This window comes from Hirundo rustica, chromosome 1 (assembly GCF_015227805.2).
Source record: "Hirundo rustica isolate bHirRus1 chromosome 1, bHirRus1.pri.v3, whole genome shotgun sequence".
In the NCBI taxonomy this organism is placed as follows: Eukaryota; Metazoa; Chordata; class Aves; order Passeriformes; family Hirundinidae; genus Hirundo; species Hirundo rustica.
In genome coordinates, this window is record NC_053450.1 from 77,762,663 (window position 1) to 77,790,076 (window position 27,414).

The following is a 27,414-nucleotide window of genomic DNA, read 5'->3' on the forward strand; positions in this document are numbered from 1 at the left end:
GTGTTTTAGGGACTTGTCCAAGTCTGCCCATCAAGTTTAGGATGAAGTTTAAGCATTTCACCCTGTTTTATCACCAGACTGTACCTATACTATTTAAACTACAGCTCTGCTGATCATGGAAAATAAGTTTTCCACTATAGTTAATGCTAGCAAGATATATGTGCTGGATTACATAGACTTTTGTAGGCTGTGCTGGGATTTTCATATGGAGTTTCTTCTTATGACCTTCACTCGTGCATCATCTTCATGTATTTTGCTATGTATTTTGTCCCCTTCCTGCCCTGTCAGTTCCCACCCTTATTTTGAATTGCCTATCAGCAATGAAACTGTGCCCCATGGCGTCATGATGGCTGATTTAGGCCCCTATGCAGAACAGATCTGCCAGGGCTAACTAGATGTTAGCCGTCCAAGCAAGAGCCCATGTTCATCTGCATGAAACAGATGACTCACTGGTATTTAGCTGGTTTTATTCAATCTGATAAGACTGATAATTTTTAGCACTAATTGTATTAACAGAAATGCAGCTCTTAACCAGGAGCAGGAGCTATAGTTAACAGAATTTTTCATACCTTTCAAGTTGCATTTATCAGCCAGAGATAAAAGTTGAAATCTTCCATACAACTACATTGAGAAATAGTAATTCACTTGCTCATATTTTTAATGTTTAGAGCTCATGTGGTAAATGTTTAACCACTCAGAGACAAAATAATTAAAAAAAAAAAAAAAAAAAGTCTTTAAAGTGCAGATTATTTCCTGAAGGGTATTATGTAAATTTTGTGCACCAGGGGAACGTCAGTTCTGGTGCAGCAACAACTGTCCCTCACTGGCATGCAGACATGCACCCTCATACACTAATTTTGGATGTTGAAGATATTTATCCCCGGTTGTTTTATAACTGCATACATTCACCAGAACTACCATGAATTAGCGCAGCATGCACCAACAAAGTGGCTGAGTTACAGTCTCTGCATTGCAGGACAAAAAACACTAAACATTTTTAATGTAGGTAGTACATAAGAGAACAATGCTCTCTAATTAAGCTACTTGAGGAATTAAACTAAACAAAGTATAAAAACTTTGACTGGCATTTTGTCCTAATATCAGAGTCAAAAATCCTATCCTAGAAAGTCTTACAGGATCTTCAGTACCTGCAAGTGGAAGGCATTTAGTTTTGAATCTCATTTGTAAATGGTCCAGTGAGCAGCACAGTGCCCCCTAAGCCATGATTGTGCACTGAATTTGCTCCTATTTAAAGGAAAGTGCTGTCTGACACACTATTTCTTCAGTCAATTTTTAGAAAAAGCAGGCAACAATGAATGTGTTGGTTTGGTTGTTTTCTGGATTTGTTTGGCAGATTTATTTTTCAATTGTTTGTTTGTTTTCTGTTTGATTGACATTTTCTAAGCAGAAATGAAAATGTTATTTATTGTAGTCCTTAAGTAAGATGATTAGTAACTTTAACCACAATAGAAAATTATTACATTTTGTCCATAGGTGTACATAAAAAAAAGCGCCAGACCTTAATTTGCGTTAGGTAACTATACTATACTATGTCTTCTTCAGAAAAGTATGAAATGAAATAATGAAATAGTGAAATGAAATGAAATGAAATGAAATGAAATGAAATGAAATGAAATGAAATGAAATGAAATGAAATATTCTGTCAAAGACAGTGAAGTAGATTAGGGAACCCTTCTGGTTATTTCTCTGAATCTTACCTTTACAGTTAGGCAAAATGCCAAACATGTGCCAAACTTTTAAATTAATTTTATATTTGCTCTGGTGACATTTATTATTATTCAGTAGAGGGACAATTTATGCAGAAGGAAGGCTTCAGTGTTTTCACACAACTGTGTAAGGTTGACTGCAGCACAGAGGTAAAGATTTAGAAAGGAAGGAGCTATGCCTAGTGTCTTGGAATGAAAAATGCATTCTGTACCTTGAATATAGGCGGTGATTATATCACCTGTGCTAACTGAAGTAATAATTTTACTATGTTTTCCATTGTATTTCTTTTGATCATGAAAAACTAATGGGGCATTGATGCATATGAAATTGAATTTATCCCAACCCCTAATATGAATGATAAACTACATTAAAATATAAGAAATGCTCATGCTGCTTTACAGAGATCCAGTAAGAGAAATACATGCAGACATCTACATTTGCCACATTCCACTGGCTTCTGTACCCTGTCCTCCTTGTATCTTGTCACTCATGTACACAAAACAGACTCTCACAGGCACAGATAGACGCATACACACACACAGAGGTTCAGGACTGTGTTGTTTTCAAAGATACACATTAGTGAAGTCATCCTAAGGAACTCCTTGCTTGCCAAAACATTCACTTCCAGACCACTGACAGTTCCATCACTCAAAATGTGGTGTGAACTAAAGGCACATAGTAGTTTTTGTTCCTTAGGAAGGGTACTATTGGGGCGGGCTAAGAGGAAATGTAGAGAGGTTTATTTCTGCCTGTGCATTATTTACAGTGCCCTTCACACAAAGTAAAGTTAGGTGACTGCTTAAGCTTTAACAAGCAGCTAAAGGTAAATCTGTAGGAGGTCTTCTTTTGCTGCATTTCAATTCTCAGCTATCACATACAATGTTACAAGCATGGGGGGGGGGGGGGGGGGGTTGGGCGTGGGGAGAACCCCAGACCCTGAAATTGCTATTCAAATACCAAGCTTAATGGTCTCACATATAGTTCAACATGGCATGCGGTTTTATTGTATAAAAAGGCTCACATATGTGAGTTGAGCGAAAGAATCTGCCTGCCATCACCATTAAAATGCATCTGCACATTATCCCCATAAGTTAAGGAGCAGAACTGTAGGTATTACGAACACGGTCACACACAAACACATACACAGAGCGCCGCTACCTTTCTATGCCTGCATTTTGCAGGTCCCTTTGCAATTGCCTCGGATATGCAAACACGTTTCTACAGCACCACAAGGGTAAGGCTTACGTACCAGCGGCAACTTTAACACAGACAAATTACAGGTTGTGCACCCACTAAGACAGCATTATTGCACAAAATATTTTGCGCTACTTAGAAGGCTGTGTTAGCGGCACCGCTGTCCAGAAATATCCATGTTGCCACATATTAAAGTGTGATTTTATTTAAGCCTTACCTTGGCTGACTTGCCCTAACTGGTGACAAGGCACTTTAATTTATAAGAAGCAAATGGGGACTTTTCGCAGTGCTGGCGGCACAGCTACTCGCCGTCCTCAGAGAGGTACCCGGCCCGGTCTCCGCATCCCTCGGAGCCCTGAGCCCCGCGCCGCCGCTCCTGCAGCGCCGGCAGCCCGGGCGATTGGCCGCGCCGCCCCCCCGCCCCCGCCCCGCTCCGCGCCCGCCCGCCTCCCCTCCCTGCCCGCCCCCGTCCTTCTCCCCTCCCCGCCTTGTTTTCCCCGTTTCCAGCACTTCGGGGACGCAAGCAGCCTCCTGCGCGCAATGGCAGACCCGGGCTAGCCCCGGCTCTAGGACAGATGCGCGATTCATCCATCCACACACCAATCCATCCATGCATCCATCCATGCATCCATCCATCCGTCCTTCCGTACCGATACAACCGGGGCGTTCGGGCACAGAGATATCTTTGTCCGGTAACTGCGCGGCGGCTGCGAAACCCCCCCTGTTCGTGTTTGAGGCGCAGAAGAAGGACGGCTCCAGCTTGGTGACAGCAAGCCCCTAAATTCGGTGCCGGGAAGGGGGGCCGGGAGCCGGGAGGGCTGGGCTGCCGATCGGGGCGGGAGTGCACAGAAGGGGCGCACCACCGAAAGCGGGCAGTACGGCACTGCTCTGGCAAGCCGGCGATAAATTTTCCTATTTCTGTGCAAAGTCGTCACAGCCTGCTAAACAGTCCACTGCCGGCTCATTCATCAGCCGTCCACATGGTCCGGCTGTAAGATTCAGACGGAATGGTGCCCTTTAATGCCCCCTTCCAATCCTGGTGGGGCACAGAAGGTGTCACATAAGCAACCCATCCCCGACCAGATCAGCTCTACTTCTTTAAAGATTTCCTGCTGTCTAAGACCCCTATATGAATATCACTCCACCGGTGACTTTAAGTTGGTGGGTAATTTGTGCCCTTTCAGGCTGGTCTGGATCAAGGCAGGCTGGCTGATGCAAAAGTAATTCAAAAATCTGGACCTTGTAGAATATCTTTACTCCAAACACACCTTATTCAGAATTAAGAGTAATGGCATTCTTCTGATTCAGGGTTTCAGGAATGGGGCAACCGTGTCAGGCTGCTTACTCAACCTGCTAAAGCAGCATATTAAAAATGTGATTAACATATAAGTGAAAGCCCTGGCACATTTCCTGCTGGTGCAAAGGAACCTCGATTCTAGTCAGCAGGACATGTACCCTGGAGTGAGCCATGAAACCAGAGCGTGTTTGAGTCCCAAAGCTCGGGCAGGAAATGACAGGATGAAAGAAAAGACAGCTACTGCTTTTTTTTTTTTTTTTTTTTTTTTTTTTTTTTTTTTTTTTTTTTTTTTTTTTTTTTTAAATATGTATTATGGGTCAGAAGCAGCATCTGAAATATAAATGATAGGTATCCCATGTACAAATGATCTAGATTTGAAAAGCAGAGCTGAAAAGAGTAATTCTACAATTTAACATAACCAGAAGGGAAGCTGTTACACCAGATTAGATGGAAAGAACAACGCTGCTCACTGAGATCACTTGGACTGCTGGATTTTGAGAACTTCTCAAACAAAATCGCTCTGAGCTTCTCAGCGACATACATTAAAAATTATTTTGCTAGCAGGATAGGGAATTGAAGGCAAAAAGCAGCTAGTTGTTTGAATTTGGGGGTTGTAAGCTCTTGGAGGGAATGAAATAGAAGCTATTTCAATTTGCTATTTATACGTCCTCTGGCTTGCAGCTGCAGCACATATGAATCAATGTGTTAATACACAGTCTTCTGAGCGTTCTCTCTCATGCAACTTCTGTTAGGTTGTGCATAGCTCCAGATTCAGACAGATCTCATGATCTGGGGGATGGGCTGCTGCTTTCCAGATGCTTTCACTATTTTACTGCACTATGGCAGAAGCAAATTTTTAATCTCCTTGCCAGGGAAGTAGTTGTATTAGTAACCGGGAGGGGGAAAAAAGGAAGAAATGAAAGAGTGAAAAGACATGTTTCTTTTCATTCTCTTAAGGTCCATACAATTTAATATGAAAAGGAATTCATGTCAAACCATCCTCCAAAGGTTCCCACCTCAGTGCAAATAGTGAAACCAATAAAATATAGGGATACCTTTCAGCCTACCTACCCTTTGATGAAATGCTTCTTATGAGTAACAACCCAGGGATATGGCTGAAAACAAAACATTTTATTTTAAGGTCTTCTCAGTAATTTCCAGTGAATAAGACAAAATGATGAATATTCACCAGATACTCAGAGTATATGTCATCAACTCATTTATTTCTGCAATAAGATGTTTGACAAGCAGAGGGAAGTCTTGATGTTTCAGAAAAGCATTTAGAAGGTGAAAATCTGTAATTCTTTCTTCATATATATAATAAATACAGGCACATGCATTTGTATTGACATATTTCAGAGACTTCTCACAAGCAGGACTGAAGAATATCTGTTTAAAGAGATTATATCCAGTATTGCAGGCTAATTTGATATACAATGATCAAAGTTTTCTTAAGAATTCAAAATTATGACATTTCAAGGAAAAAGCTGACAGTTTGAAAAAACTAGCCTCAATGAACTCTGGCATTTCTTTTAAGCCTGCATTTTAAGACTAAATACTGAAATTTGGTGTTACTGATGTTAGGTCAATCCTTTCATCAGTTTGAATGCTAAAAGAATTTGAATTTGTCATGGGGAAATAAAGTCTGATGAAAAGAACCTCAAAATGAAGTTACCGTCTGAGACTGCAGCAGTTTTCCCAAAGGAATTCCAGAGAAAATTTGATATAACCATTGAAGTGATTGCATTCATGGACCTTGCCAAAGGAATCCAGCAAACTTACACAATTCTAGCAGTATATCAAAATACAGAACTTTGCCAATCACATTCACTTTCCCTTCCTGAACTTGAGAGCTTGAGACAGTGATTACAGGGGCAGAAGAAGAGAAGGGGCTCTTTTTGTCCCTTCTAACTTGTGCACTTACTATGTTTAAGAGCAATACTGTAAAGGACATAGACTAGTTATGAGGGAGTATATAGCTGTACCAAAAGTAAAAGATTAAATAAGAAAAAAAATATTGCTTTGCTGCTCCAGTTAATAAATTATAGAACTCACAAAATCAGTCTCTCTTTGGGGGTGCTTAATATGCTAAACATGAATTGATTGTCTTGCAGGTAACTGCTAGAGAACTGTTCTTCCAGGTAACATTCAGCCAATAGAACAACAGTAATTGGTTCATTAATACCTAAAGTAATGAAAATTCCAGGTCATTTATAGATTACAAAGTTCCTGTACACAAAATAGATAGATGAGGAATGGCCAAGATCATATTGGGATATTGCCAAGTTTAAGTCCTACCCTTTCTTTATCTTAAACACGTGTACTCTAACAGCTGCAGCCGAAGAAAATTAGCTCAGTCATTGCCAAGAACCTCTGCTCACACGCTGAGAGCAATTGCACTGGGAATTTACGTGTTCTTGTTCAAAAGCTCCAGGGAATAACATAGTAACCCCTACCACCAGCAGCAACTTCTCAGTCTACAAAAAATTACAAACCCCTTAATTTTTTCCTAGAGTGAAAGAGTGAAAACATAGCATTCTACCATTTCCTGCCACAAATTCCATATTCACAAATCATTAGTTTTCTTCTCAGCTGCAGTGCATAAGAACCAGTCCCAGACATATGTCTGAGAACATATTTGACAATCCCCACTAATCTCTGTTTCTTGTCTTAGAAGATGAACATTTTTATTTGCTGAGTTATTAATAAATATTCTTACAACTACTAATTTATGCAGAAATTAATTTTCTTAAAGATTTGCTTATGATTTACTAATGACAGTTCTTTAGAAATTATCATCCAAAAATATATCAATAAGTGGAATTAACAACTGGGCCTTGGGTTTTAAAAGCAACTAAAAGCAATAAGTCAAGTCGAATATAAAAATAATGTATATAGTTTGATGATGCATCACAGTGGGACAACACAATGGCTCAACACACTACTGCTATTTCTATTTCAAAGAGGACCTAAATGTAGTAAAACGTAAAAATGCAAAAATAATTTTCACATCAAATGCATTTACAATATTGTTACATTTCTATCTCTAAATAACTAACAGAAAATGATACCGAAAGAGATCACAGCAGTCAAAATTTTCCCTTTCTGATACGTAATAGTGGGACAGAAATTTTCAACTTGTCTAGTAAATGAACATACAACTGAACTATCTTCATGTTCCTAATGAAGACTCTCTGGAGGTTTCTGATATCATGCCTCTCTATTTTTATTTTTAATTTGGTAATGTGCACAAATATTCAGAGGAAACAGCATTAAGACAATTTATTTTGCATATGGTCTCTCTGAATATTCTGTAAGGCATACATTTCCTCTAGAAAATTTAAATAGTTGATTAGAAAAAGTAAATTTTTAGTATAGGTTAGCAAATTCTACACTGTACTAATTGCAGAGGGAATAGCACTGCTGATACTGCCTTGGCTCCTTCTATAGTAAGCATCACTGGAGTATTTTCTAATAAAACAACAACAGCTGTTCCTAGATATATGATGCCAATAACAGTTGCCAGTCAGAAAAACTTGTGATGATATAGTCACTTGCTTTTAGTATTCCATGAAACAGCAGGCAAAATACACTGACAGAACTTGGAGAAAACAACATAATGCCTGACATTTTGCTACCTGTTACCATAAAACTCTGAGCTAATCAGTCCCTTTCTGAATGAAGGAAAGACAGAAAAAAAAAAAAAATTATAAAAGACCCCGAAAGAATAGCATGATGTGTCAATCTCTCAGTCTCTGCATGGAAACAGACAAGAAAGAAGACTCAGCTGAAGGCAGCAAAATAATTAACTTACACATTAGTAGATCTTTCTGCCCATCTCATGGAATTTTACACTAACATTTATAATTGACACCATTCAATCAAGAAACATCCTTAATTGGGGTGTTTCCTAGGAAACAAATACAATTGTGTAATTGTAGATCATGCACTGACCAGTGTAAAATGCAACATCCAGGTAGCTGTATAATGTTCATCTGTAATAGGTGGCATTTTTGTAAATTAAAATCTGTCGATGAAATTATCCTGATGTTTTTAAAATTAATGTAGGCAAAAATAAACCTTTTTCATACAGAGTTTCATATTAAATCCTCACAGGTCAAGGTTCTCTGAATTGTTGCAACTGCTTATTCAGATAGTCCATGTAAAATGTCAAATACAAATATTTCAAATTGTGAACATTATGTTTGGTGGAGTTTGGCTCTTACAGCTGGTAGTGAGATACAACCTTCCTTCCCACTGTAACAAGAGCTTTAACAAATTTTTGCTTAGAGGTAGGAAGATACTAACAAGCAAAGATTCCTGGGACAACATAAAGACAGATTTTCATAATATCATCCAGAAGAGCATTATCTCTGGGGCATATTATATAATTTGTATCATTACTAAGATAAAGAAATTGCTTCTCTTAGACTCAGCATTCACTATGCAAACAGCAGATCAAAAAAAGGCGAAATGTAAAATGTTACAAGATGATGGTGTAACTTCTACTGAAGTTGGAATATCCTTTCTGTTGAAACCATAATGCTGAATGATGCTGAAGATATGTGAAGGAAAAATTGGATCATTTTTGATATGGAATCTTCACTGAATCTTAGCACTCGTTCTGTACTGTATCCTATACTCCCTGTACTATAGCGGCATTTATATATAGCTGTATTCTTTTTTAGCACTTCTTCCAATATGAAGATGTTATATAGCTTATGTAGCTTTTAGATAGTTTTTATAGCTTATAGTTTCATGACCTATCAGTGGGCACCATTGAGACGAGTCTGGTTTCCTCTTCCTTACCTCCCCTGCTTCATCAGTTTTTTTTTATATTTTGGAAAGACCTCTCCAGAGCCTTCTTGTCTCCTCACCAAACAGCACCAACTCTCTGCTTCACCTGATATGATGGATGTTCTGATCCATGAATGAGGTACATGACTGTTTGCTGCACTAGCTCTACTATGTGCTCTTGTGTTGTGTACTGGGGGTAAAGAATGGGACTCAGCACTCCAGACAGGTCCCACCAGGACTGAGGCAATGGACAACTTCCCTTAAGCTGCTGATAATGCTCTTCTAATGCAGCTCAGGATTCTGTTGGCCTTCTTTCTTACAGAGGGAAAAATTTGCACTATATTTTAGTAGTCGTGTTTTGTAATTATATCAAGCACTAATGTAGGATCAAAGTTGAATTTTGAAATTTGCTGAGCTTTGTAGTAGAGCTCCTAGTTGTTGAAAAACCTATAATTTGTGGGACAACAGTGTTTAGTACAGGACTGTAGAATCAGTTAATATCTAATCCCAGTGGTTCTCTTAACTGGATTAATCTAATTTCCAACTACAGTAGGAAAAAGGACACATCTGTATTTCTGAAAGAGGAAGAAACTGAAGGGAAGAGAAACAAAGGATAAACTTCTTGGTAGCTTCAAAATTCTGAAAGCTTAGATTGACAGCAATTTTGTTTAGAAGCGTCAAAGGAGAAAGCAAGGTTAAAAGCCATATAATGCTGTCCACAGTGGTACCCTTCAGCACTGTATCTGATGGGGGTTCTCCCCCATAAAGGCTAATGTGTAGGCACAACCTCCTTCCAATTCTGAAGTGCCTAGCCTTGTGTGTCTATCCCTCTTCAGCGTGCTTAGCACAAGTGGTAGATCATAAGATTTTATTGAAGGTTTCAAAATTCCAGTGGATATAAGTCTCTGGTATCACCAAGATAAAAGCCCCTCTTTCTGCCCTTCTGTTTCATTCCTCTAGCCAGACAATAAGACAACTGAGGAAATGGAAATGAGAGTCAAGAAACAAGTTGATTCTTACTCTCCTTATTTTTATGTAAAGAAATACTGCAGTCCCACAAGCCAACGTGCTTCCATGTAGATAAAGACATGGCTGCCATTTATTTAATAAAAACACCATCTACTGGAATGCTTCTCAGGATGTGCTTTTCTTTTGCCATTTACTTATTATCACCCGCTGTAATTAGTTAGAATTAAGAAAAATCAAGTTTATGACCAGTATGATCTGTTTAATAGTCCAAATAAGCAACAAGAAATAACCTCGTGTTAGATGGTGGCAAGCAACAAAGCAGAGACATATGTTTGTTCTGTTCCCCAAGCATAAACAGAACACAGAGTTTCCCTGACTAATAAATTTACTTTCATTTTAATTAAAACAGAACATTTAGTTACATTTCCTCTGTCCTGTCAAAGAATTAAATAGATAAATGGCTAGCAGGAGAAAAAATGACAACATTTTCTTTAGTGCTCCAACTGCACTTACAACTGGTTACTAACCATCTGTTCACTAAAGGTGTAGGAAAGGAATATTGTATAAAGCCTTATTTGATTAAAAAGGCTTGCTACAATACTTAGGGTTTGATCCCTTATCTTCCAAAATGAAAAAAAGTCTTTCAAAAAGTAGAATTTGTCAGATATGTTTTGGTATAATATTAGATATGCTGTTGTCATTATTTTATACTTCTGATTCTTTCTACCATTAAATAAAAGCTCCTGGAGAGTGGCTCGCCTTGAGGAAATGATTGCAATGGCAATTCTATAGATTCCAGCCAAGAAGGAACCATTAAGTAAACAATCATATGCAAGACAAAAGACTCCACTCACTTTCTCTGGCAGGAAGCCTAACAGCCAAGGATTGATTCATATAGTCCAGGGAGGTTCTAATTTTGCTTTAAGAAACTGAATAACTGAATTATCAGCCATTTCTCTTGATATTTTTCTTTTCTAATGGTTAATGGTCCTGTGTTTGGTAACTCAATTTACTGGCTTTCAGGAGTTTTGAAGAAAATATGTTCCGTCTACTGATAAAATGCCTCATTCTTTCGGTCATTTTAGAGGTGTTTAGGTAAATGGGAGAAACACAAAATAGCACAGGATACAGTGTTGAGTGAAGCGACTGTCATCAGATACTCTGGGAAGATACTCTCTGCCTGATACAGAATAACTGAAAGGTTTGGGTTGGAAAAGACCCCTAAAGGTCTTTTGCATCTTCAAAGGTCTTTAAAGGCCTTTTAGGTCTTTAGAGGTCTTTGCCCTTGCCTCTGCCATGGGAAGGTACACCTTCTGATAAACCATGTTCCTCAGAGCACCATCCAAGATGGACTTGAACACCCAGCGGTGGGCATCCACAACTTCTCTGAGGAACCTATGCCAGTGCCTCACCAGTGAAGAATAAATCCAATCTAAATGTACCCTCTTTTATCTTGAAGCCACTGTCCCTTGTCTTAATACTACATGACCTTGTCATAATCTGTAGGTGCCTTTACATATTGGAAAATTGCAGTAAAGCCTCTCTAGGGACTCCTCTTCTTCTGACTGAATAACCCCAACTCTCTCAGCCTGTCTTCACAGGAGAGGTGCTTCAGCCCTTTGATCATCTTCATTGCCTTCCTCTGGACTCACTCCACCAGGTCTATCTCCTTATTATGCTGGTGTACCCCAGGTTGGATTCAGTATTCCAGACAGGAATTCTCACAAGGGCAGAGTAGAGGGGGAGAATCACCCTCCTAAACCTGTTTGTCATGTTTCCTTTGATGCAGTTCAGGATGCAGTTGGCTGCCTGGGATGCAAGTGTACATTGCTATCTACTAAACAAAAAGATAAATTCTTCAGCAACTGAAAAAGGGCAAACCATGTCTGTCTTCCAAAAACATTAAGAGGGAAGATCCACAGAACCACAAGGCTGATCAAACTTATTTGCATCTGTACATAATTTATAGAGCAAGTTGTCCCCAAAAAGCTGTTCAGGACAGCAGTCTGACTTGGATTGGCAAGTATGGATTTACCAAGAGAAAAACTTCCCTGAGCAAGTTGTCGTCTCTGATGGAATAACTGGATGTAGACAGCAGGGCAAATACCTTCCCTCAACCTGAGTAAAGCTTTTGGCACATTCTCTCCCAATGCCCCCATAGTCATACTAAGGATTTTATTGGTTGGATGGAACATAAAGTAGTGAAAGTCTGGCTGGACTGCAAAACTCTGAGAATAACATGTATCAAGAGTCAATATGGATCTAGACACTATTTAGCATCTTTGTCAATAACATGAACAACAGGACAGCATGCAAGTTGACAGATGAAACGGCATTGGAAGTTTCTTTGAAACTGTAAAACTAAGCTAGATATCTTAAAAATAGACCAGAACTTCCTTTTTCTTTTCCTGTATTGACAATAGCAAAAGTATTTTGCGTGTTAGTCACCTGTTACAACTTTGCATGCCAGTCACCCAAAGAACCAGCCATTCTCATTTCTCACATGGTAAGAAATTCTATTCTCAGTTGGCTGTGCTAAAGAACAAGTCAATTTCTTAGATTTATAGGATCTGCAATGAGAAAAAAAAAAATAAAAAAAAATCATGTATTACTAAAAGGGCTGGACTTACCTGTACGGATGAAAATAACAGACTACACAGTAAGAAAACTACTGGTTTTACAATATTCATTTTTAGTGCAGCAGAAAAGCATGATCTAAACCCATAACACTATTTAAAATTATGATTGATAAGGAAGAGTTAACCAGTTGTTCTTTAGAGAATTTTTAAAATAAAATTATTTTACAAGGTTTTCAGCGCTAAAGGTTTATTTACTCTCTCCTTCTAGTTCTTTTAAATATAGGATTAAAATATTATCGATTATTATCAATTACTATAGATTACCTACAGGTTACTGACCTTTTCTAATTCTTCTAAATGATTGAATAGAAGTGGAGCTTCATTGCTGTAAATGAAAACTCAGTGTACACTATGCATAAATTCACACATATAACATTTCACTCCTTGTATTTTATCACTTACAGTATGTGGGCTATTGTATATTCAGATATTTTAAGCTTATACTAGGTAATATTAATTTCATTTAATATTAATTGATTTTGACCTTACATGCTGTGTTATACCACATCTAAAAATATTTTTGTCTGTGGCATTTAATGGAATCAGTACATCACCATAACCTAAATGAACAGGCAAAAATCGATCTCCAGCAATGTTCTTTTGTTGTCCCAATGAAATACCAGTATTAATAAACATAATAAACATTATTAAACTTCAACACAGACATTAATAAGTTTGAGGTTTTATTTCCATGTCCAAGACTTAGGTCTTAATATACCTTTTAATTAATAATGTATTTTTAAATTTCTTTGCTTATGATGTAGTGTGGTTTTTTTAAGCCTATCTACTGTAAAAAGATTCGTAATTATCACCAAAGTTGGAAAATAAACCACATTTTATCTAATGTTAGTTATTAATGTGCTTCTGTTGATTTTCTGAAAACCTAAGTTCACAGAGCCTGCTACAGAACATACATTTCCAAAGCTAGGTCAGGGACAGCTCAGCCTTTTCTGCCTGGAAAGTGTAGAATTTCTCTAGAGTCCTCATATTACTAAGGGGAAAGAAGAAGGATCCAGAAGCAGAAATACTGCATGAAAGCAGCTGCCTTTCAAGGTAGTCCAAAATCTTTCCCAAGCCGAGACGGTGAAGGCAGACGATGTACGAAGTGCATCAGCCATCTGCACTGATATGATCCCAAGGGGAACTGCACACCTGAGGGCAACAAGGCATGCAGCAATCACACACACTGCTGGCACTGAATGCATTACACCAACCACCAAAAGCTAACCCAGGAGTACATACACACAAGGGAAAGATGCTGGAATACCTATACTCCATGTCAGGGGCTTATACTTGCAAGACAATAATTGATATACAGAAATTTTCTTCAACTTTTTTTTTTTTTTCTCTCTCTCTCTTTTTTAACCTCATCACACTTCTACTTCCTGTGAGTAGGGTTTGCTCCTCATTTTTACAATGGAAAAGAACTCTTAAGAACCTCTTGCTCAGTCAGATTTACTCAGTGAGTTCAGCAGTACAATAGAACAGGGAAACACACGGCCCTTAGCATCTTTAAAGGGTGAGCAAGCACTGAGGATAGCTCTGGAAGGGAGAACACATCAGAAGGCGTCTGAAAACCATCTGGTTTTCAGACCAGCAAAAGCCAGCTCCAAAACTGATAGATACGATAGCTTTAAACTGCTGATAGCAGGGAGAAGCATTCATATGAAGGGATGAATTATAAAAGTCTACAGTCAACTTAAAAAGCCTTGGTAGAACTTTGACAAGAGTTAGGAAAAGGGAATTTGTTTGTTTGTTTTCCAAAGAATGTCTCATTTCTTTCACTATACTCTTCCTTCAAACACAACTAATGATAGGTTATGCAAAAACTTTTTAGATAAAACCAAACACTAGTGCCTGATACGGAAACGGGAACTAATTATTAAAGCTACCATCATTTAAGCATTTAAAACATCCTAAATGCAACTAAAGCAAAGCAATAACTGTATAATAATCACACATAGACAGGAAAATATGCAAATAAAACCTCACAGTGAATAGTTCTAAAAAAAAATATTTGTTTTACAACAAAAGCTCATAATAATATCTTAAAAACAGATTTTCTTCTTAGCTATACTTAAAACAAAGCTTAGTTGTATTCTGCAATGGAAAGAAGGTCAATCATCTCTATACTGAAATTGGTTCTGGATTTCAATGTCTTATATAGTTTATCAAAATAGGATCCCATGTCTTCACTGCTGGTGTGATGAGTTTTCAAAAAAAAAAAAAAAAAAAAAAAAAAAAAAAAAAAATCAAAAAGGCCTAACTATGAAAAGAATGAGCAAGAAGTGATGTTTATTGATGCATAATATGCCAAAATTTAGGACTGTTAAATTGATGAATCATGTCAGTCTACTGTGACTTAAAAATGTTAATTGTCTTGCAAAATAGATACTATTTCATAATGTCAAGGAAATACCAAGAACCAGTTATGACTGATTATTTTTAGAAATTCAAATCTTATTAGTGCCTCAGAGATACCACCTTTTTTTGTTCACATTGAGCTTTCCTCCCATGCAGTTCCTAGGTAAACCCGAAACATTTCCTGAAAGACATTTCTGGCATACCTTAAAGTAGATAAAGTGTCTTTATACCATGTTGCAGGTATCAATATGCTTTAAGCACTAGTCTGTCTTTTCAGCTAGCACATTTTCTTGAACACTAGCATGTTGAACTGATGTTTTGTGTGAGGGGCTCTAGTGACAAAACAAACAAAATGCTCTTCATTCTCAATCTTTTAAAGAACAAAACTGGAGTGATTACAGAGATTACATTTCTGACTCGCCTGATAAGTTGGATATAACTGCCAGTATAATAAAGTTGTGTCAGTGTCAGTGATGACATCCTCAAAATTGAAGACACTCTCCCCCATGTTACATAGCTGCCAGATGAAAGATGCATGATCATCAACAATACACTTTTGCTCTTTCCTATTGAGATAGTCTTCAGACAAATTCTGAAATCAGTTAATTTATTTCCTCTGATTAAAGAAGCAGGCAAAACAAACTGTAAAGCCTCTAATTATGAAATTCATATTTCTATACTATCTTTAGCTTCATTATGACCCTCTCCTTCTTTTGCCCTTTTCCACCATTTGGTTTCTCAGAGTATCAGAATGTGGGAAAATGGCTGGAGGTAAAATCAGAGAAAACCGAGAAGTTATATTCACACTCTAACAGGACTTTGTACACAAATTTTAGGGTGACATGCAGTTGCATCCTGAATAGGATGCAATCATCATGCCTGATTTGCCCCAAAAGACATTCTAAGAGAAATTAAATGGAGTGTGGAATAGAGTGGAGACACTGCAGCCAGGCTTTATTAAAATCCTCACAAGTGAGGGACCTCAATGGTACCTTGTATCTGATAATCCCCATATCAGGTGTTAATCAAGGGAGAAAAAAGATGGTTTTCTGTTTAACCAGCAACCATGGGGAGATCACAGATGACATACTGTCACACCTCCATCCCAAAGTTACCCATCTCCAAGGTTACCACCACCCTTCACAGAGACACATTCTGTATTTTATTGACTATATTTTAGTATTTTACATATACTAAGTGCAGCAGTACATATGTACTACTGGAGTTACTCCCGCTCCACCTAGACATAAAGAAATAGTATAAAAGTAAATTAAGAATGGGACAAAGATAGGGAACACTGCCATGTAATTTTTGGAATAAGTTGATGGGCTGAACCCGTCTTCTTCCCCGTAAGGGCTCCTATCGGGTAAGAGCCATACTCTTGTGCATATTGAATGATTATCTCAAACTAGCTTGTGTTAGGGATTAGAGCTTGTCAGTGTATTGCTTTGAATACACTTTTTCAGTCTGATACTATCACTGACAAGCCGCAAACCTTAACTTGTCACAATCTTATTAATAAAGAGTGTTCTGTGAACTGTTAGTGTGAGTCCTTCATGGGTGCTGGCAGTCACTGTCAGCAGGTAGTGTACTCAAATAGAGATGTGGAGACCAGGGAGGGAGTCTCTCTGTTGGCCTGTGACCCTGACCAAGTCAGTCCAATCACTCTGTGATCTAGAAGACTGTTCAGTGAAGGGTCCCCATAACTGGATGCTGACAGACTGGTTGGACACAGGATCTCAGCTTTCTTGGGATGCTGAGTGTCTTTATCAACAAAGGAGGTTTGAGGAAATCCCTCTTCACATGACACAGTATCTTTGGTATCTCCGGCACTCCATTGCTTAATAGCAAATGAGAGATTCAATATAATTTTTTTCAATGGAACACATGGTCATTATTTTTATCACTTTGTAGAATTTTTTATTTTCTTTCTTTACATTCCGCTGATTTCAGTGCCATCATACACCTCAAAAGAAACACTGGTGTTTTATACAATTTTAGTTTTTGTGATCATAATACTAGATTAGCCCCTGGATTCTGAAAAGGTTCATATGCATGGCCTAAATATTTTAGAGTGAGCAGCTTCTATGATTACAGCAACTTTCCATGTGCTTGCAGGATCTCTAAAAGGTTTCTGCTGACCTGCTTGCACTTTTTTTTGTTCTAAAAGTACACTTTTAGAACGCTTATATAGTTTAGATTTTACAAATGTTGTCACAAACTTCAATTTTGAGACACATACCACTATTTCTTAATTAGTTCAAATAATGTTAAAATAATATTTAGCATGAATCACTTATGGCAAAAAAAAAAAGGATTTTGTTGTAATCTGTGTATTTCCTACAATGCTAAAAGAAAAACCTCCAGCAACAAACTGTAGATCATTTTGTAGTGAACACTAGAGATACATTAAAATAATTTATGTTAAATATTTTACGAACTCAAGATCGAGTCCATTATGATATTACACTGAGGAAACTCACAGAACATTCAATTCACTGTTAGCTTTACTGAATCTACAATAAGTGAGAGTTTGCCAACTCCTTACTTCTCAACCAAGATTTAAATCATCTACTTTGAACTGTGTCAACATGATTAATTACAGAAAGAACTCATTAGTGAGACCTCCTAAAAATACAGAGATTACTGGAATGGGAATTGGGAATTAAATTCTGTTACTGTTAACAAATTTCACTGTTGTTTCCACATGCTATTTACAAATTTACATTATAGTTGGTGGCCATCTAGGAGTTGGATCACTATAGAAAGATGGAAATGTGTCAGCAAATTTAAGACAGACAAAATAACACTTATATCTTCAGCATACAAATTGGAGGTAAAATAGTCCTACCGTGGAGATTTATTTTCAGTGTGTGAAAAGTATTACAGTGTTCTGCATGTTCTAGGAGTAAACAACTGTCAGACAGTGTAGCTCTACAAGTATATGTGTGTATACATCTGACTGCCAAAGCAAGGAAAAGGTACTTGGGGACCACACTGTGCTAAAATGAAGATTTTGAGATGCACTCACAAAAGGGACCCACTGAAATGATTCAAGGTAACTTCTTTCTATATCTGTCAAAGGATCTTATGCAATATACAATATTTAGGGTGGTTTTTTTGTTGTTTTTTTTTTTTTCCCATTATTTCTCTCTTATTTCTAGGGATGAAACAGAGATATATTTGTATTTTATTCCCTTGAATAATGATACCATTCAATTCCCTAGCCTTTCTTATACAGGCTATTTTTTGACAGAAATCGTAAAACCTTATTTTTAAGCCTTTTTGTCTGCCAGCAGCTCTTGCAGAATTTCAGTGAACTCTATATGCCCTTAGTATTAAAATTTCATCTTTATCTTTCAGTACTGATGTTTTAATAGGTGTCAAATAAAGTTAGGTTCACAACTTTCAGGTATTATTTTTATTCATACTATATCCTCTTTGCCTATTTTCAGTGTCAATGTAAATTTTTTTGATTTTTCTTCTAAATTGCTCTTTTTCATTCTTTCCTGTTTGCATTTCTTCCCTTTGTTCTCAGTATTAGAAATGTAAGCTTGAAAATATTTACTGGCTTATTTTGTGGTTTTTTTTGTTTGTTTGTTTGTTTGGGTGTTTTGTTTTGTTTTGTTTGTTTGTTTGTTTTTCCTTTTCTTTTTTTTTTCCCCTGTGGATATTTCTTTCATTTGCACTCACATTTTGAAATCCACATAACTTCTTGCATGCATTTGTATTCCTGGTACCTTTTTTGTTTTTTCCTGGCTGAGTAAGGTTGCTATAGCATTATGTTATTCCTTGAAGACCAAGAAAAGCCCTCTTTTAGCTATAAGAGCTCTGTTGGAATAAAATCCATATTTTGGGCTCCTTACCTATGCTCTTCCTTTTCAAAGGAATGTGTAGATTAAAAAGTTAAAAGAAAAAGGTTCTATCCCTTTTCACTCTTTGTAATTGTCGCTTCAAACGATTGTTGCTGAATACCGAGATTCTTTAAAGTTGGCTATACTGAAGAAGAGGAGAATGTGATTGACAATTTTAATCCCCAAACACAATGGCCCATTCTATTGCCAAAGTACAGCAAGTTCTTTGTGGTCTGTGCAGAGCTTTCTTGAGAATTGATGGGGACCATAAAGTGAGCTACTGCTTTCATTACATTGCACTTCAAATGCAAGGGTTTTTTTCTCCAGCTGCATCTTCTCTGATATAAATACAAACCTAAATTTACTTGTGCATGTCTACACAAAGTAGTACATCACACAAATGCTTGCAAGATAATGAGTGACAAAACAGCAAGAATGAGTGCTCTTTTTGGCATAAGTGCAGGCTAATACAAACATAAATGCTTCTGAAATTGATTTAGGGTGACTAGTCTTTGGGAAATGACCTATCAGAAAGACACAGAACATTTCCATGAATTCAAAACACATTAAATAAAAATTTTCAAGGGAAATAATTAACTGATGATGCAAGAATGATATATCTTTGTTTCACAAGAAGGAAAGAAAGTTTGTTTGGGATGATCTGAAGAGACAGAAACAGATGAAGGCATCCCATATGAAGCATTCTCTAAAAAAACATAGAGAAACTAGGATTTCAGCCTCCTCAAATATTTTTTCATTGCATCCATTTTTACAGAGCCTGACTGACCCCTCAGACTTGAGTATCTGTTGCCCACTGTACAGATGTGCAACAAGAAGGATAAAAAGTTTACAATATAACAAACCATTCTAATTTAAATTGAATAACTGAGAAATTTGACCTTTAATACTGTGGTATACCATGTTCTTCAGATAAAATTATGCAAATCAGATCTTTGGGATATTTATTATCTCTTACCTCTGGATATAATACTAAAGCTCTTTGTTTGAAATAAATGGGATTTAAGTATTTCTTTAAATTCTTTGATTAAAATAAATTTATATATCTTTTTTAAAAAGCAGACCTTAAGGGGGGAAAAAAGCAGAGAAGGAAAATTTCCAAGAAGTTCTTTTTCACAACTAGTTAGATGTAAATAGAAGCTGATGAAACAGCGGAATTATCATTAAGATGATACAGTTGTACTTTTGTAAGTAGATCCCATTTTCTGTGCTTCCAAAACACTGGAGCCCAAGGTTGTCTCCCAAGGTTGTCTCATCAACCTATATATAGAGTTTTGAAGGGAGGGTGCAAAGAGAAAGGAGCACAGTGGTGCCTCGTGGCAGGACCAGAGGCAATGGTCACAAACTGAAATGCTGGAGGTTCCCTCTGAACATCAGGAAACAGTTTGTCAACTGTGAAAGTGACCAATCAGTGGCAAGGGTTGCCCAGGAAGATGGTGGCATATCCATCCCTGCAATATGCAAATGTTGTCAGTACATGGTCTTGGATCTAGGTGTTCCTGCCTGAGCACGGGTTTTGGATTGGGTGACCTCCAGAGGTGTCCACAGACTTCAGCCCTCTTGTGATTCTGGTATTCTGTTCCTTGGACCTACAGTTATTTCTGTTTGTCACAAAGCAGAGCCAATCTAATCAGCTTTCATGTTACATCAATTTATCCAATTTCAGCCACTGGCACATAAAATGCTATCCTCTTCATGGACAGTTCTAGTGTCTGTGGTGTGTGGTCTCTGCCTGATTCCCCTCCTTGTTCTGATATTGTCTCCCTCTCCAAAGTGTGAGGCAAAACCTTCAGAAAGTATTCCACCAGAAACTGGTAACTGCTACTACTTCCTGACACTCCTCAAGTCTTGAGTTTTTCACCACATTTGTATACCACTGCTTTTTTCCATACTTAATCTTCCTTTTTTCTTCCTCCATTTCTAGCAGTAATTACCCATCAGTTTCCCTCCCTCTCTTTTTCTTCTCAAGTAAATAAAAAATAATAGGAGAACCCGAAATCTAATCAAATCAATGTATCTGTTCCCATACTCTAAGTGAAATGCCAATACAGAAGTTATTTTACAGGGGGAATCTATCAAATGGTGCACTTGTTACTGCATTAGGGGCAAGGAGGGCACAAACAAACAAGGCTCTTCATTTTAAGTCTGAGTAAATCAAGCAAAAGTTTGAACCTGAATGTTAGAGGTGAAATCCTAATTTTGAGATTAGTCCTCATATTCTGTCCTACTGACCTGATATTAAGAAGCTCTCGTAAAAGTTTGTGAGAAAGAAGTGTTGTTGAAGTTTTGTTTCAAGGTGTAGACATTTCCCAGTCTCTCTTCTCAAGATTTCTACAGACAATGGAAGCTGTCAATTACCTTTCAATATTTAAATATAATACATGACCGTTTTATGTATCCAATTTTAAAAATTTCAGATATTCTAAATATAGTTCCGTATCTTCTACACTATGATAAACAAAGATACTATAGAAACTACAAACAATATTTAGGACAGATTTAAAAGGGATTGCTTATTCAAAAAAATATTCAATTGCAAACATTCCATGTCATCCAGCTCTTGAACAATTCACATTTTGTGGAGTTCACACAGTCTGAAAGGAAACCTGAAAGACAGCACTGGTTATTTAGGAAAGATATCCTGTCTTCTAGCAGATGGTAAAAATACTTTACCAAGCAAAAACCCCTTAGAGTGGAGAAAGCATATAAAAATTAAAAAGAACACAGTATTTTCTGCACTAGAGAAGTCATCAGTATTCTGTATTTTAGTGATGCTCATGTAATGATGATAAAGTGCAAAAGATGCAACACATGGGCTTTAGTCAGTAAAAGAAAGCACAGTAGGAAAAAATAAACAAATGGTGACTAGTGCAGACAGGGAAGTGCACATAGATATGCAGACTCTGAGCATGCTATGACTTCTCTGCAGATCTGCATTATCACAACCCAGTAGGAATCATTAGATCTCCTTCTCTGCTGTAAACTACAGGCCTGTGAATTTAGGACAAAGCTAGTAAGTATTTTAAGGGGAAAAAAAGGGAAAATACAAGAAACAAACAAACACCAAGAACTCTCCCTCAATGCCCCAAACCAACAAAACACATCAAGAAAAGGATTAAAATTTCTTTATTTGAAACCTATTTCATCTTTACAGTAGTGATATGCTTTCTATTTTCCTTTATTAATTCAGTTTCATTAATTATTCTGACAGCTAAAATGTGAATATTAATAAAATGGTAATTTTGGACAACTTTCAATCAAACACAATGATACACTTCGTCACCAAGGCTGATAAAACCTGTAATTTTCAGCTATCTTGTCTATTGACACTGTTCCTATATCTAAAGATCATGCTGGACTAAATTGAACTCTTCAGCTCTCATTTCAGGTGACTTATTTTTCTCATCTTGGATAATTCTTTTACATTCTTTTTAGAAGTATTGCATAGCTGTCTTCACATCTTTTTGGCACTAAAATGACCTGAGAGATTCACAATATTTTAATAGTGGCCTTTCTGTGTGTGCACAGAAATAATATCACTTTCTCATTTATTTTTCTGGTCCCATTCCTGCACATTTAAGGGCCAATTCAGTTTTTGTTTTGTTTGTCTCCTTGGTTTTTTAATCCTTTTTCATATTAGGGTGAAGAAACTTATTTTTGAGGTAATTTTCTGTGATGATTCATTAGCAGTTTCCAGAGAGAACAACTTTCAGAAAAAAGTGTGCCATCACAAGAGAAGACTGGATCATGAAAGAACTGAATTGTGGAGTATTAAATTTTCTTCTGTTGAATTGTTCTACTTTCATTAGGAGAGAGATTAGAGGATCATTCTATTAGCCGTGTCTTGCCTTTCTCATAATTTACTATATAACCAATACATATTTTACCTGCATGCTCTCCTAGTATTTATTTGACCTGTAACTTACCAGTACAAGATTATGAACAAAACTTAATTACTCAGACTTCTACTAAACATTGTCATGTTGCCTTGATTCCTAGGTAGATATTTTTCTTTCCTCTCAGGTAATCCTGAAGTCACCCCTTTAATGAAAAATTTTACAATTTCATTTTTTAAGATGAGATGCTACATAAAACAAGTTTTCTTGAACCAAAACACTGATGATAAAGCAGATAATTTAGAGAATTTGAGTATGCTGTATGAACCCAAACACATGTATCAATTAGATATTTAACATTGGTACCAGAATATCTTGTTTATATAAACACATAATTTATGCAACTAAGGTGGGTTCATGTTGATGACATACAGTATTTCCTAAACTGCATTATGACACTTAAATGATTTCCAGGGATCTGCGTGCGACTAGTCTATACAGATCCCAAAGTTTTATTTCTTTCTATACTATCCCATCTTTTAAGTATTCATCTTGCTCAAAAAAATAATACTAGCAGTTTAAAATTATTCAAAACACTCTTGAAAGGTGTGTCATCTCAAGTTTCTCATGGGTTCCTGTTTGAATACCTTTAACTTCAGCTGTTGTTATGTCCTCCTTCACTGCAGATGAAACTCAGTCATTTAAGAAGGAGGGCATCTGTTTCTTCTGTTCACATAAGTTTCTGCCTAAAAGGATGACCATGGGGAGTACTCTACATCTGACTACAGAGTCTACAAAACAATTGCAAATTCAGAGCAGACTTTGAGTTTTCTGGGTCTGTCCAGTGTCAGTGTAGAAAAGCAAAAATTAATTCTGGCCTTAAGGCAAGGAAGAAGACCAGCTGTCAGTACGGAGATGGAATAAGCATTTCTAAGTGGGAATCAGTTCCTCTTCTGCTTGAAGAAGGCTGCTATAAAAATATCCTAGTGAAATATATTTCTGTTCCAAGAATATATGGTATAAATTTTAAAAAGAGTCATCATATGAAATTGAGAATATAGTTTTATACAAATTTAAGTAGGAAAGAAAATAATGTAATTAGCATATACATTCAGGATAAATGTTATGAATGTTACATTTGTTTTCAAAATATGTTGACACTTCGCACATACAAATTACAAAATTGAATTATCCATATGTATAAAAGCTACATTTAGGTAAAACATACTTCAATCCAGAAATCACTGCATGAAGTGTTTCTTCCATAGGCTCCTGAAGTAATGCACAAGATGTAAGAAGTTGAAATGAAATTTACTGAAGTCAAAAGTCTTCCCCCCGTGCCAGTAAAGGAAAACAAAATATTTTTAATATGAAGAGTTCTGTTATTTTTTTGAAGTAAAATTCAATTTAGTCTTCAGTCAATCAAATTATGTTTAAAGGCAGGATATGCAGTAATTTTGAAATTATGATTAAGTTTCACTTAATAAAGATTGTATGTACTATTTTTGAAAGAAATTAAGTATTAATATTTGTCCTAAATATACTACAAAAATTGAGTGTGACAGGCCAAACTCAGAGGGTTTCTCTTCTCCTTATTCAACTCCTATAGGCCAATTTCTGCCTGCAAAATAAAAAGCAACCAAATCCAAATAGTAATACATGGCAGAGATCTCAAGAAGAATGCTGGCTTACATACTCCTAAGTACACACTCAGTTCTTAGAGAAACTCAAATTTAAAAAAACCCCCACATACATGAACTTGGATTTTAGCTACAGTTGTATGTATTTTATTACAGCAATTCTTAAGTCCCATTAGTCTCTTCACATATATATATATTTTTTTTTAGAGTATCTCATATTTTAGCTTCATAGTAATTTTGATATGCTGTGTCTTGAGGGAATAAATACTTTCAGGCTAATTGGTTTTATTCAGTTTATTCCAATTGGTAAGATGTACTATTAGTTGGAAGAAGGGTATAGGTTCCTAATTCTAAGTGTTCAGTAGCTTGTGAGGTTTCTTTTGGTAGATTCTGCTTTGACTTTTATGATCTGAAATGTCTTTACCTTTGATACCTCTTTGGAGCCAGCATTTTTATTTCTATTCAAGAACAAAAAAACATAGCTATACTCAACGACTTTTAAGATCTCTTTAAACCCTGTATTTTTTCATTGTACCAATCTAGTGGCTGAATGTTTATTATTATTATTATTAATGTGAAAAAAGCAGTAGAGGGCAGGCTAATTGCCTCTCAGCACTGATAAAGGTGGTTGTTTATCTATGGTTAAGCACCAGATGCTAGATTACTTTTATGTTTGTAGCCAAGTGAGAAATTATTAGATGGACTGGGTTAGGCAGCACTGTCTATCACTGCAGCATCTATCTTCAGACAAGAAATAACACTATGATTCCAACTTTCCCACTTAAGTGGAAAGGAGAAAAAAAAGATGATGAAATTTACATAAAGACTGCAGAATGCTTTTACAAAACTGCTCTGACCCAAGCAGAAAGAGACAGGGATATCTTGCTGGATAGTAACATTTGGATTAAGAATTGAAAAGAAAAAAAAAAAAAAAAAAAGAGAGAGAGAGAGAAAGATAAAAGTTTATACCAACATAACACAGTCTTTCCAGTTGTACATTTGCCATTTAAAATATTGCTGCTACCACTTTCTCGTTTTTTTGTAACTTGCCAAAGAGAAATATATTGTGAAAGGATGAGGATCCAAATATTGAAATATAGCACACATTGCAGAGTTGTCATAATACCAGTGGGCATCCATCATATCTCACACTTGAACCTCTACACTACAAACCCATCATGGTTGCTAACATTCTTAATATAAGTTTATTTCTTCTCTTTTTCTCCCACATTCCTGGATGTTCTTCCTTCTGTTATCTTGGAAATGTAGGAAGAAGTGAGGAAAGGATATAACACATCATCTCAAAGCAAAAATTGCTGCCAATATAACAGCAGTAAACACATGGTAGTTTGGAAAAAGACTGGCGTATGCTGTTTTTGCTTATACTACTCTGGAACGATTTGGATCATGTTCTGTGACAAAAAACTGCTCAACAATGGAGCACGAGTTCTTTGGTTTTGATCAGTTAGTTACTAAAATGACAAAGGAAGGGCTTTTTTTGAAAAGGGTTTTGATAACTCATTACAATTGTTACTCCCACTTTCTTATTATAAGAAAGTTACTTCTAATTTCCAACATCTCAGCAGATACTCCCTTGGAAACAGTCAAAATCAAAGCACAGCCAAAATGAATATGAATTTAGAAATAAATCTGAGCAGAAAATTCTTTTAGACATTAATTCAATTAATAAACAATGTTCATACTACTTATAGGCAGAGAAACTGTACGATTTGTCTAAGTTCTGGCAAGAGAGACACTGCACTGTAGAGACATCAAAAAATAAAAACTAAAACCAAAGACTTTCCAAGCACTAAAGCTCAGCTAATCAGCACTAGTTCACAATTAAATAAAACAATTCAGCATACAACTCCAATTATACAAACATCTGGAAAGACATAAGAAAACTTTAGATAATTGGAGAAGTCTGCTGACAGGCCTATAAATTCCCTGATCCCAAACACAGAGTTCAAACTTACTAACAGCCTCTCCTGCATGGTAGCCAAGGCCCAGTGAAGGAAGCTGCATTTACTTCTGGATGCATGCCTTGTAAGGAGCTTCCAATTCTGATGTAATGACTCAAGTTCAAACTCCTCTATGGTCGTGCCTGGCTAGTCCAGTCTTATGTTCTGGACTAAACCACGAAAACCCAATTTTCTTTCTACAGATTCTTAACCTCCTAGAGATTAAGAATTTGAAGAGGCCAGGAAATTAGAGAGTTTGGGAAAGCAAGAGGGTGCCAACACATTACAACCAAAATTATAGTGTTATTCAAGTTGATGCTTTTTCTGACACAAACTCCAGTGGAACTGAGATTCCATTCCTGGGTATCACTACCATAACTGATTAATTGCAATTAGATTTCCAGATGTGTCAGATGCCCAATCACGTATGCACATGATCTCTGTTTCCATGTGCTGTCTACTATCCTTTGAGTACTCTGTGTACCCTCATTAGTAGAAGACTCCTTCATCCTACAAAGCTTTGCCTTTTTAATTTAGTATGGAGGGAGCTAGATGGCAGAGGACTGAAGGAAAGCAAAGCACAAAGGTCAAAAATAAAACCTAAGGGGAGACTGTAATCAATCCCCCAGCAAGCCCACAAATCACCAGCTGCCCTGTTTTTAGCAGACTCCTTAGCACCTCCTAAGGCAGACGGCTGCAGAAATGTTAGCTTAGACTTCAAATTTTCTTTAAAGTTTAACCCTCCCAAGCACTAACTTTCTGTTTGGCTTGGTAAATGTCCTGCACATTTCAAAAAAGCCAGGCTCCTGTTAAAGAACAGAATTCTGCAAGCAAATGTTTTTCTGCTCCTGAAGAAAAGCCAGGGCTTTAGTGTTCCTCGGCTACTATCCAGAATTGATTTAACCTTAAGCCTTCCTTGCTCTGTTTGAATGATAACTTTTGATTTTTACTTGAGAAGCAAAAAGAAAAAAAAAGGGGAAAAAAAAAAAAAAAAAAAAAGAAAGAAAGAAAGAAAGAAAAAACCCCAAAAAAACACCAAAAAAACCACCCCCAAAATGTGATAGAGTGATTGATAGTTATGTCGGTTATTTCATACCACTAAGTTAAGATGTGACTT

At 36.7% G+C, this 27,414-nt stretch overlaps 1 protein-coding gene across 7 annotated transcripts in view; it reads right to left on the bottom strand.

The window, feature by feature from the left end:
* CDH18 (cadherin 18) overlaps window positions 1–27,414 on the bottom strand; it is a 530,347-nt gene that overhangs the window by 244,561 nt on the left and 258,372 nt on the right. Inside the window, exon 1 of one of the 7 annotated variants that reach the window (XM_058421426.1) lies at window positions 3,140–3,230. The exons of 5 other annotated variants lie outside the window; for them this stretch is intronic. The gene's annotated coding sequence lies outside the window, so the exon portion shown is untranslated. Of the gene's footprint in view, window positions 1–3,139; window positions 3,231–27,414 lie in introns of those variants that run through there. One more of the 7 variants, XM_040077854.2, reaches the window with a different exon arrangement.